Below are 13522 nucleotides of genomic sequence, written 5' to 3'. Positions count from 1 at the left end.
ATAAACACTGTGTGACGTATTGAGCGTGAAAACTCACTCACTGTGTGTGGGCCTATGAAGTGGTGTGCTGTGCGGAGTTTCCCGTGTTCCTTTTCCCTGGCTCCATATCTTACCTGTACCCGTATGATGAGTTTTAGTCTCCCTGATTTGAAATAAAGTGGAAATTCTCTTTGAAACAACCGGCTGGCTGTTCTTTGACCACCGTAGGGCTGTTTTTGAGGTTTATTACACTAATAATAGGATTAACAGATTTGCTTGATTGAATTCTGATTTTGTAACTTTTTCGATGAACCAACATTAGTCTATTCAAGAAAACCAAAACCATTTACTCCCATTTTAATCATTGTCCGTAAATTTATCTGATTTGAGTTTCTGGAAATATTTTACAATAAAGCTTAAATTTCATTCTACATCATTTATTAATCTTAGAAAATGGCGTTAGATTGTCAGACCGTGTATATCTGTTACTGTAAATGTTTCTGTTTCTGTCCAGGCTCTTCAGGCTCGTGTGTGTGTCCATCAGTGTCCTGCTGTGTGTCTTCTCTCTGGAAGATGATGAGGACTTCTGTGTGTTCCTCTGAGGGTATGATTATGATTATTCTTTAAACAACATATTATTCATTTATTATAGAGTTGTGTGTCGTTTGTTTCTGAATGGAGATCTGCACTGCAATAATAGAGTGTGTTTAAGTTGATGTTCATCTTTTGTAGAAGTGGATCAGTCTCTGGATGTTCCTCTCTCTGTAGAGGAGACCCGAGCAGAACCGGCCCAGAGTTCAGTGCGGCCGTGTTCACACACACACACACGAGGAAGAGTGTGTGTGAGCGATGATGATGATGATGATGATGAAGAGCAGCAGGACAATCAAATTAAACATTTTTCATGACTTTGTATGAAATGTGATCACTTATTAAAAGGATGATTATAAAAAGATTTCCTTTTTTTTTTTACATTTCCACACCTTTAAAGTTTCACTGTTCAGATCTGGGTTTCCCAATCTAAAAATATTTGATTTCATTAATTTAAATTATTTAATTAAATTATTAAATAAATGTTAACATTTAAATAAATAATTATATAATATAACCATAATTATGGTTCATAATTGGTTTCATAATCATATCTAGAGGAGACCCGAGCAGAACCGGCCCAGAGTTCAGTGCGGCCGTGGTCACGATGTGTGTGTGAGCGATGATGATGATGAAGAGCAGCAGGACAATCAACTTTAAGACTTTATATCTCTACTATTTTTTATCAAAATTATTCTGCCCATACGTGTGTGTTAGTGTGTACTATTTGAAAGAAAGTAGAAATATATTGTAAGAGCCCATATTCTAAAAAATATGGCGTGTTTTAGCATTGTATAGGCCTAGCCTATACTGCAAAATGCCCCAAATGTTTATGTCATGTGTATATAGTGGAATAACGTGACATCTCAAAATTGAGAATGTCAGAAAGTCATACTGTACTTCCAAAACAGTGAAGTGGTTTCGGTGTGCATAATGAGCTCTCCCTGACTTGAAGTCAGCCCCTCTGAGGTAGAAGACCATATATGGCTCAGAACCCACTGACGGAACAGACACGATCGGCTTGTTTGAGATGCGCCTTGCCTCGCCTGAAATGTAGAGAAGGCGGCTAGAGGGAGTGAAAAGAGTGAAGGCAAGACGGACAGATCTCTCTTCTCGCAGTGGATTAGACACCTGCCCACGTTCCACTCATTCACATACCCGAGATTGAACACAGAACAGAATAATGCCCCGAACCACACGACCACATAGCCTATAGGAAACACACAACAGGACGCAAGAATAACACACACACACACTGACATTTGCGCGTTACATCTTTATTAGAAGCGCGATCATGGTAATGATTAACCAGCCTCCCTGACACCGCTAAATCTACAGGGCAGAGAATCCCAGTTCTCCTCCAGCGCTATAACTCCCAATCTGCTACATTTGCAACTGCAAACAGGGCTAATCGATGTGTAAATATGTTAGAAACTGACAATTACAAGTGTCTCCTTGCTTCCTTAATTCTCTCATTCCTTCTCCCTGCCACTCATCATTTTCTTTTTTTCTCTTCTGTTAGCCTATGTCTATTTTTTTATTACAGCCTAGTGCATTAGGGTCACAGCACTTGAATATTGTTGTCGATGTTAGTTTCACTCAGGGGCGGGGGCGGACTGGCCATCTGTGTGATCTGGAGAATCACAGGCCGCCACGCACGCGGTCATCACCTGTTTTTTCCCTGTTAACGCGGCCGCGGGTAAAAAAACGGAAAGAAAAGAGCGGGGCTGAGAAGGCGAAATAATTTTTTTTTCTTTGCGGAATTTAGATACTGAAGCCGCTAAATGTCGCAAATTAACTGAAATATTTAGCAGCACAGCCAGCAGCAGCACCTCACAGTTAAATATTAGCAGCAGTGAAGAAGTGAGCCAGTCAGACAGCTACGCAGCAACATGCCACCATGATGAGGGACAGAAAGATGAGCTGTTCCACAGGTAGATAGTAAGTATGGATCATGAGAGGAGAAAGAGAGTTACTTGCTGATGATGTTAGGAAGTGATATTCAGGTTGCTATACATTTTAAATGATTACAGAAGTTAAAACAGCTATTTTTTCAAACGTGTTATTTGTGTCACGTCTGTATTTGATTGGTATGTGCCACTGAATGTTTTGTAATACCAGTGCTACTTTATGTTGTTTATCTCGCAAAGTCACAAACTGGCCATTCTAGGAAAGACATGAAATAGGCTAAATCTATCATGGGTCACTACGAATAACGCGTCCGTTACTGTAACCTTTATTTTTGCATGATACATGCACGCCAGTAGGTGTCAGTAAGTCCACACTGGCTAGCGCAAAATAACCTAAAACTTGCGACAGTTGAGGAACATCTGGCGGTGGTGGTGTATTTGTTTGCGAGAAGACGCTAGCAAAAACTAAAAAACTAAATAAATAAAAACTATAATCTTAATCAGAGTCTGATATCGATATAAATAATTAGTTAATAATTTATATAATATAAATTATATATCATCGAGCTATAATTTATGTAAGTAAATTTACTAATTAATTTATAAAACATAAATAAATTATTAACTTATTATTTATATCATGTTTTTGCTTAAAGGCCTACTCGTCTGGCTTTAATATTTTACAAATACATTTAAGGAATTATGTAATAAGAAATAAATGTATACATGCATTATTTCTGTAGATGTCATAATGTCACATCTAGCGTACATAATGTTAGACAGCGGCATGTGTCACTACGCTACTGGAGTGTCATAACATACGGCGACATAGGCTACCGCGACAATGTCAGTGGCACATGAAGCAATCCGTGGACATGTCATAAGTTTTACTGAAACATGTTTTGTCCTTTAGGTCCTCAAACGTTCAAAGACCATATTAGTTTAATTAGGGCCAATGAAGGGAAAAACTGCCAGCTATGCAGACAGGTTGTGGATGGGTCAGAAGAGCACCTTGAAAAAAAGCATTTTAAATAGGCCTATGCTGTGCACTTCAAAGATGGGGATTTTGGTGAGCATATGTTGATTTTGAAACATATTTTATTCACTAAATTATTAGTTAACAGACATGTTTATTTATGTTTTATAAATTAATTAGTAAATTTACTTACATAAATTATAGCTCGATGATATATAATTTATATTATATAAATTATTAACTAATTATTTATATCGATATCAGACTCTGATTAAGATTATAGTTTTTATTTATTTAGTTTTTTAGTTTTTGCTAGCGTCTTCTCGCAAACAAATACACCACCACCGCCAGATGTTCCTCAACTGTCGCAAGTTTTAGGTTATTTTGCGCTAGCCAGTGTGGACTTACTGACACCTACTGGCGTGCATGTATCATGCAAAAATAAAGGTTACAGTAACGGACGCGTTATTCGTAGTGACCCATGATAGATTTAGCCTATTTCATGTCTTTCCTAGAATGGCCAGTTTGTGACTTTGCGAGATAAACAACATAAAGTAGCACTGGTATTACAAAACATTCAGTGGCACATACCAATCAAATACAGACGTGACACAAATAAGTTTGGAAAAATATTAATGCACTTTAATTCGTTTAATTGATATTTTAAATATCACAAAATTAGGCAATTTATTTAGGATTTCGTGCCACAATTACGTCAGTAGGCTATAGGTGTTCGATTAATCTGCCAGTCACTACTGGAGGTGTCGCAACACGGTGACATGTTCCGCGACTCGGTGTCAGTCAGGTGTCATGTCAGTGTCAGTGTGTCGCGATTTCAGTGACACATGCCACTCCACCACTGGCACATGCCAATAGTGTCAGTGACACATGCCACTATCCACTGGCACATGACCGGATGTGCCACCGGATGTGCCAATACGCATAGTGACATGTGCCATTGGCTTCTGTGCGTCAGATGCCATGTCACTTAATGTTAAAACTGCTACTGGGGTTTTGGAGTAATGCAGCAGACATATCCTCCAGGGCACGACAGAAAGTATCAATAGCGCACGGGAGCACATGCACAAAACAGTTTTGTAAAATTATATATCAATCATTTTTATTTGATCATATATCATTTTACAAAACTGTTTTGCGCATGTGCTCCCCCGCGCGCTATTTCAGTCACAACACTGCAATCAGAGGACGCGCTGAAACCATCAACTCTCGATGCGGTTCTCTTCATAACTAGTAGCCGACTGATAAGGATATATTTGTGTAAATAGTTGTGCAACTGCGCGAACTTTGTTTTGAAGTTTAATGCTTGAGAGTTCCCGAGGAATTTGTGACTGTGTAAGTTTGTTCAACCACATCATAGTTTCGTAATTAGTAAGTCCGTGCTTTTTCTCTTTTTTCCCCCTCTTGTTTGCTGACTGATGAGGGGCCGCAGTTCCGTAGTGAAACGGTGTTTGTACATGTAGCCTATTTTTTAATAATAGTTGCAAGCAATCATAAAATACAGCAAGTTTTAAGCCCGTGCAGACCTCACTGCCATAGGCGCATCATTGCACTATCTTGCTGAAATCGGAATGTTTGACGGAGGTCCTTCTCCTTAGTTACAGTTGCTGAGCTAGGATTGGACGAGAACCGTTAGAGGGCGGGGTTTTGCGAACGGTCAATTATGCCAGAAGTGCCTAATGTAAGTCAGACTCGGCCCAGACTTTGTTGCTATCTGGGCGCAATGGCATAGTTTTGGAGATTATTTAGTTCTCTTACGTAGAGTTCTCTCGTACTGCGTCGAAAGAACGCTACGGGAAAGTATTTCTTTGTCGAGATTGAAGCCTAAAAATTAATCCTTAATTTTGTAAACATGTAAAACGCTTTTCTGTAGCATACAACCTTAGGCGGAGCAATATCGCTCACCCATTGGCTGCTCCGCCAGAAAAGCACAGCCTATGCGAGGCCAGAGACGCTGACCAATGAGGACGCTTCGCGCCCATTCTGCGTCATCTCCCGCCGAAACAGGCGTGGCCTAGGCCTATAAATACGAGCATAGCTGTCTAACACACCGATTTTCTAAAATTCACGAAGCTGCACGCATCGCTGAATTGGATTCGAGCCGCCACAGCCGTTTGGAACAGCACTTTCAGCAGGACGAGCCCTTATCTGAAGTCGCCGCCGCCTTCAGCCGCCGTTCCCTGCTGCGCTTCTCCGGCGTGGAATATCCTTTTGCTTTGTGTGTGTTTTGTGTGTGTGTTCGCCTACTGCGACACGCATTTTTTCTCACAGAAAGAGCACGAGTGTCTTTTTAAAGATGTCTCGCGTTTCCTGCGGCTCCTGCCGAGCCGCGCTCATCGACGGGGACCACCACCTGCTGTGTGTTTCCTGCTTGGGCGAGGAACATGCAGCTATCGCTCTCGGTGATGGCGAGTGGTCGACGCCCGAACAACCTGCTTTTAACCGGCTGGATGGCTGCTTCCTTTCTGGAGACCGCGCTGCGCCACCCTCCAGACACGCCCCATTTCTTCCTGAGCTTCACGAAGAGGTAGCGAAATCGTGGAAGGCGCCTTTTTCAGCCAGAGTGCGTACTTCTGCCTCGCCAGCATTCTCCGTAGTGGACGGTGCTCGAGACAGAGGCTACCACGCTCTCCCTCCGGTCGAGGAAGCTGTAGCGACTCACCTCTGCCCACCCTCTGCTGGACGGCGGGCTAAGGGAGTCCTACCATCCAGAGCTTGCCGCACATCGTCAGCGTTGAACGGCCGCGTGTACTCCGCCGCTGGACAAGCTGCATCGGCGCTGCACACCATGGCGGTGCTTCAAATCCACCAGGCCAACCTCCTCCGCAAGCTAGACGAGGAAGGCCCGGGCGCGATCAGTGTTCCGGACTTACGTAGCGCCACAGACCTAGCTCTTCGTGCTACAAAGTCCGCCGCACACGCCATCGGCAGGATTATGGCCTCAGCTACCGTTTCCGAGAGACATCTGTGGCTAACTCTCTCCGAAATGGCGGAGTCGGAGCGCTCGGCGTTCCTCGACGCTCCCGTTTCGACGACTGGCCTCTTCGGATCTTCCGTGAAGGACTTCGCGGACCGATTCGCCGAGGTACAGAAGACTTCGCAGGCCATGAAACATTTCCTGCCAAAGCGCTCCAGTTCCGCAACAGGCCGCCCTAAACAGCCGCCTGCCCGAACTCAGCAGCGCCCCGCGCCCGCTGCACAGGCCCAGCAGCAACAGGCCCGAGAGAGACCACGGTCTCGCTCCGCCGGACGCCGCCCGCCACCGCGTGGTCCTCGGCCCAAGGTAACACTCAAGCCCGAGGCCTCGGCGCCATCCTAGCTATGCTAGGAAAAAGACGGTGTTCGGGTCCCGCCGCGGCCGGACTTCCACCCAAGATTCCCGCTTGTACAGCCCTAAGTTCCGTGTTTGTACCAGTGTATTCAGCAGCCAACAAACCGGCCGTAAAGCCCGTTTGCCTGCACACAAACGCCGTTTTCACGGCGACCCAGATAAATCGAAAAAAGAGTTTATTTTCTGGTGTTCCGGCCAAGGCCGTTGGTGTAATGTGTGTAACTGCAATGCCCACCCAGTGCCCATTCATTCACACAAGCACAGCCCCGTTCAACACAGGGTTTGCACACATAAAATCGGCTCATGCCGATTGTGCTTTACATGTAGTGAGCGTGCCCGCTGCCCAGTGCCCACAACCACTACACACTGCACGTTCCGCGGTTTCTGTAAAAACGAAACCAACGAGCGGTCAGTCAGTTCACAAACACAGTGTCCCCGGTGTTATAAATGTGCCCGCCACCAAGCGCCCACGTTTATTCACAAGCATAACGAGCCCTACGGGGCTCTCCCCGCGCGCTCTCTCGCAACTCAGAGAACAGAGCGCGCGCGGGACGCATACTGTGTTAAGCATGCCCCCCGCCTCAGACGCCACGGCGTCCATGTTACAGCACACGGTTGCTCTCGTGTCGCCGCCATTTCGCGACCAGGGCCCACATTACATTCAACCCCTAGTCACTCGTGCAGATGCATGGGAAAGACTTCCCGGGGTCTCAGAATGGGTGCTAGAGACTATAAAAAGAGGCTATTCGCTGCAGTTTCATCGACGCCTACCCCGTTTCACGGAGAAAGTCGAAACCACGGTAAAAACAGAAGCAGCACATCTACTTCGAGCCGAAATAGCGAAACTATTGAGCAAAGGGGCCATAGAGCCTTTATCTCAAGCTCAGAGCGAAGGGGGTCTGTACAGCAGATATTTCCTGGTACCGAAAAAGGACGGGGGTCTCAGACCCATTTTAGATCTGAGGCGTCTGAACAAAGCGCTAACAAAGCGAAAGTTCAGAATGCTCACGACCAGAAAAATCCTCGCGCAGATTCGCCGAGGAGACTGGTTTATGGCGATAGATCTGAAAGACGCGTATTTTCACATACAAATTGCGTCACGTCACAGGCGATTTTTGAGATTCGCCTTCGAGGGCCGGGCATATCAGTACACAGTCCTGCCATTCGGCCTATCCCTAGCACCTCGTACATTTACAGTGTGCATGGACGCGGCGCTGGCACCCCTGAGACTCCGAGGCGTTCGAATTCTGAACTATTTGGACGATTGGCTGATTCTGGCTCAATCGCCTTCGGAACTCGCTCACCACAGGACACTAATACTCGATCACCTCGAGTGCTTAGGTCTGAGAGTCAATTGGGAGAAAAGTTCACTGTTTCCCAGTCAAAGGATCTCCTTTTTAGGACTGGATCTGAACTCGCTATCTATGACAGCACAGCTGTCATCACAGCGCAGGCAAAATACCCTGCAAATGGCGAAATCCTTCCGCAGCGGCCATATAGTGCCGCTCAAGAGATTTCAGAAAATGCTGGGCCTCATGGCCTCAGCCTCATCGGTACTGCAGTTGGGCCTGCTGCGCATGCGCCCACTGCAGTTCTGGTTGAAAGCGCGCGTTCCGCGCCGAGCATGGTTGCACGGTCGCTATCGCCTCAAGGTCACTCAGGAATGCATTTCAGCCCTGACACCATGGAGAGCGTCAGACTGGTACCGGTCAGGTGTAAGCCTGGGGACTTCCTCGAGCCTGAAGGTGGTGTCCACGGACGCGTCCACCTCAGGCTGGGGAGCACTGCTCGACGGCAGACCGTTCTTTGGCCAGTGGGCAGAACGGGCCAAACTACCGCACATAAACTGCCTGGAAATGATGGCGGTGGACCTTGCGCTGAGGCGTTTTTGTCCCCGGATAAAAGGACACCACGTCCTGGTCCGTTCGGACAACACGTCGGTAGTAGCCTACATAAACCGCCAGGGTGGCGTGAGATCCCGAAACCTATTCAGGTTAGCGGAACGCATACTGGTATGGGCCCAGCACAACCTGCGCTCGCTGAGAGCATCGCATGTGCCAGGCCACTTGAATGTAGGCCCAGACAGACTCTCACGGAACAACGTTCCTACAGGAGAGTGGTCCCTACACAAGCAGACAGTGCGTCTGCTGTGGGAAACGTTCGGCAGAGCGGAAATAGACCTGTTTGCAAGCCAGGAAAACGCTCACTGCCCAGAATTTTTTTCGAAGAGCACGAACGCGCTGGCCAGTGTCTGGCCCCGCCGTCCGCTCTATGCTTTTCCTCCTGTCTCACTCCTGCCTCAAGTGCTGGAGCGGATCAAGGAAAGCGGATGCTCGGTGCTACTAGTCGCTCCATACTGGACGAATCAACCCTGGTTCCCAGTTTTGATGCGGCTGAAGAGTACTGCCCCGTGGCCGGTTCCAGTGAGGAGAGACCTCCTCTCGCAGGCCAAGGGCTCGATTTTGCATCCTCGCCCGGAGCTCTGGTCCCTACACGTATGGGCCATAAACGGGTACCCGCTAACCTCCCAAAGGGAGTGTTAGACACGATCGAACAGGCTAGGGCTCCGTCTACTAGACGGCTCTACGCTTCCAAATGGTCGGTGTTCTCTGGCTGGTGTTCAGACCAAGGTCTGTCACCGCTCCAGTGCGGGGAAACGGAGATTCTCTCCTTCCTCCAAGAACTGTTGGATAAGGGAAGAACCCCATCCACGCTCAAAGTCTATGTGGCTGCCATATCTGCGTTCGTCAATCCAACGCTTGGCCATTCACTGGGCAGAAACGACCTGGTGGTCCGTTTCCTTAGAGGAGCCAGGAGGTTAAACCCTCCAAGGCCTCCTTCAGTCCCCGTTTGGGACCTTTCTACAGTGTTGAACGTTATGAAAGGGGCCCCTTTCGAGCCTATTCACTCAGTTGACATGAAACACCTGTCTTTCAAGACCGTGTTTCTTCTGGCTCTCGCTTCAGTGAAGCGTGTGGGGGATTTGCAAGCGCTCTCAGTTAGAGCTTCTTGTATGGAGTTCGGGCCAAACGACTCTGTAGTCGTGTTGAAACCGAAGCATGGGTACGTACCTAAGTCCCTCAACACACCGTTCAGGGCTCAGGTCATCTCCCTGTCGGCCCTGCCGGCCTCGGAGGACGGAAATAGCTCCCTTTGCCCGGTCAGGGCATTAAGAGCTTATGTGTCCCGCTCTGCTGTTTTTCGACAGACGGAGCAGCTCTTTGTTTCGTTCAGTGGGCGCTCTAAAGGGCGAGCCGCGACGAAACAGAGTCTATCTCGATGGGTAGTGGATGCCATTGCGCTAGCCTACGCATCTAGAGGTTTGGAATGCCCCCTGGGCATCAGAGCACATTCTACGAGAGGCATGGCCTCTTCGTGGGCTTGGTATAGTGGAATCTCGCTTCAAGATATCTGTATGGCGGCAGGCTGGGCCTCCCCGTCTACATTTATACGGTTCTATAACCTAGAGGTTCCTGCGCTGCAGGCTAAACTGCTCTCGGTCTAGAAGACTATGTTTTGGTGTTCCTGCCCCGCGTTGCGGCCCAGGTCACTTCAATGTTTAAGCATCACTCACTGACATGGTGTCCCATGAGCATGCTATTACCCCTCATATATATATTTATATTAATCATATATATGTTATTATGCCCTTAGGGGCACTACTATAAAGGGATGATGCTATTTTAGCCGCTCTCCCTATACTTCTTGGGGTAGGCACTTGTATGCCAGGGCGCGCGCGCCCTTAGGTGTCTGTGTCGGTCCAAGAGCACGCACGGCGTTTTACATGGGGTTCCCGTAGCGTTCTTTCGACGCAGTACGAGAGAACTCTACGTAAGAGAACGTACTCGGTTACTAACGTAACCTCGGTTCTCTCTAGGAGAGGGAACGAGTACTGCGTCTCATGCCGTGCGTGCCCACGCTGCGTCGCTTTCGTGACGAAAATCGGTGTGTTAGACAGCTATGCTCGTATTTATAGGCCTAGGCCACGCCTGTTTCGGCGGGAGATGACGCAGAATGGGCGCGAAGCGTCCTCATTGGTCAGCGTCTCTGGCCTCGCATAGGCTGTGCTTTTCTGGCGGAGCAGCCAATGGGTGAGCGATATTGCTCCGCCTAAGGTTGTATGCTACAGAAAAGCGTTTTACATGTTTACAAAATTAAGGATTAATTTTTAGGCTTCAATCTCGACAAAGAAATACTTTCCCGTAGCGTTCTTTCGACGCAGTACTCGTTCCCTCTCCTAGAGAGAACCGAGGTTACGTTAGTAACCGAGTACGTTTTATGGGGTGCCAACTTCACGGAGGTGTTTTGAATATTCACCCACAAATTAAATCATTTATCCACCCTCAGATTTCAAACTCCATTTATTTTAACATTAGGCAACTCATTTATTCAGTGATTCCGTGTCTCGTTTTAATGTTCGTTTTCGTCTTGATACTGTTGAATTTTAAAAGTAATATTCAATATTACCCATGCGCTCAACTTGAGCATTTGCAGTTCTGTGTTATTACGGTCTAATGGTTTTAATACAACATCAACTTATGGCAAAGTATGTCAAAACATGTAAAAATGACTACATTGTCATTGTCAATGACTACAATGAAAAGTAGGCTACAATGGATAAACTTAACAAGTGGTGTTTACTTCCTGACATCGTCATTCAGCGTTTGGGGATTTTCTCGCTCTGAACATTTGTCTCAAAACCAAGCGCAGTCCTCCAGTATGAAAATGATGTGTTTTTTTCAGTATTCCGAACTCAAATACAAGTAGGCTAATTACAACATTTTACATTGTATTTATTAAAAGTTTCATTACATTTATAGTCTAGCCTACTTTGTAAAAAAAAAAAAAAAAAAAAAAAAAAAAACATGTTTATTAAAAGTTTTTATGCAAAACACATTTTGACATTAATTGTAAAAACTGTAAAATGCGAGTTTTCAGAAAAGCAACAGAACTTAAATGATCCAGTTTATATTTTAACAAAGCGCGAGTGTGACGCGATATCCGCTTTTGACCGGGAAAAAAATCATTTTGATTTGCCGAGGTATTCTTGTCAAGCGAGGTATTTTATGACTTTCCGAATGGCATCGCCGTGGGCGGGACTCTGCACTAATCACGCTGCACATCTCTTCTTCTGTCTGTGATACCAAACACACCACACTTCTGAAAGTTGAACACATCCCGGCGTACATCTATCATGCAGAACTCCTCAACAAGTGAGTTATTTCATATATTTTATTTATTTAAACTTTTATATAGGCTATAAAAAAATGGTAATTTGTAAATTAAGAAGAGCGAAGTTATATAGGCCAGCCTGTTATTTTTGCACATGTTAAACAACCCTATTATTCTTTTATTTATTTTTATTAAACAGCACTACATTAACAACGTGTGTGTAGATTTGCTGTTCAATAATAATCAATGCTGAGTGACAGATTTGTGTAAATGTAACTGACAAGAGTTTCTGGCAACACTTTACATTAAGCTTTAATTTAGGCTATTATTTAAGGATGATGATTTATACATGCTTTATTAATCAGTTCATGTTAATTTCAACATCTAGCCTATAATTCAGAAATTAACATTTGTATTTTAGTAACCAGGATTAATAAAAGATGTAAATAATATTGCTCATTGTTAGTAAATGTTATCTAATAGATTAAATAATGTACAGTAACTCTCAGTGTTCACTGTAAAAAATGTGGCTGCGATTAGTTAAAATTTGTTGAGATAACTTAAATATCCAACTTAACCAAACTAAACTTAAGTTAACTAAACTTAATATTTTAAGTCAAGCTTGAACACATACTTTTTAAAGTTGAAACAATGTTGGATTTTAAGTTGTGCTAAATAATCGCAGCAATTTTTTTTACAGTATAGTCTCAAGCAAATAGTTCCTGTCAAACCGCACAGTCTTTTTGTGCATGTGTTAAAGTCACCTACAGAACGTTTTTGTCATGAGTGATATAAATTGATGATAATTATCCTGCAGATGGCGCTATAATAACTATATTAATGGTGTTTCTCTCCAGGCTCTTCAGGCTCGTGTGTGTGTCCATCAGTGTCCTGCTGTCTGTCTGCTCTCTGGAAGATGATGAGGACTTCTGTGTGTTCCTCTGAGGGTATGATTATGATTATTCTTTAAACAACATATTATTCATTTATTATAGAGTTGTGTCGTTTGTTTCTGAATGAAGATCTGCACTGCAATAATAGAGTGTGTTTAAGTTGATGTTCATCTTTTGTAGAAGTGGATCAGTCTCTGGATGTTCCTCTCTCTGTAGAGGAGACCCGAGCAGAACCGGCCCAGAGTTCAGTGCGGCCGTGTTCATACACACACGAGGAAGAGAGTGAAGATGATGATGAAGAGCAGCAGGACAATCAACTACAAATTCAAATTTTTTCATGACTTTGTATGCAATGTGATCACTTATTAAAAGGATGATTATACAATTTTTTTTTTTTTTTTTTACATTTCCACACCTTTAGAGTTTCACTGTTCAGGGTTTCCCAATCTAAAAACATTTGATTTAATGAATTAAATTATTTAATTAAATTATTAATTAAATGTTACAATTTAAATAAATAATTATGAAATATAACCATAATTAAAAAATAAAACACTTACTAAAAAAGATGGAATATTTTATTTGTTTACCTGCATTTTACGTGACCATCAGAGAACTGCAAACATGCAAATGTGTTGTTAAATTATTAAAA

General features: G+C 44.6%; 1 long non-coding RNA gene across 1 annotated transcript; it reads left to right on the top strand.

Annotated features, from left to right (window-relative positions):
• Positions 1-11954: 11954 nt before the first annotated feature.
• LOC306986404 lies at positions 11955-13155 on the top strand. Its single transcript, XR_013794970.1, has 3 exons — positions 11955-12018; positions 12844-12924; positions 13051-13155. It is a non-coding gene; the product is annotated as an uncharacterized lncRNA (long non-coding RNA).
• The last annotated feature ends 367 nt before the right edge of the window (positions 13156-13522 follow it).

The sequence above is a fragment of the Phoxinus phoxinus genome (genome assembly GCF_949152265.1).
Source record: "Phoxinus phoxinus genome assembly, chromosome: 18".
Taxonomy (NCBI): Eukaryota; Metazoa; Chordata; class Actinopteri; order Cypriniformes; family Leuciscidae; genus Phoxinus; species Phoxinus phoxinus.
This window is presented reverse-complemented; position numbering and strand designations above follow the sequence as displayed.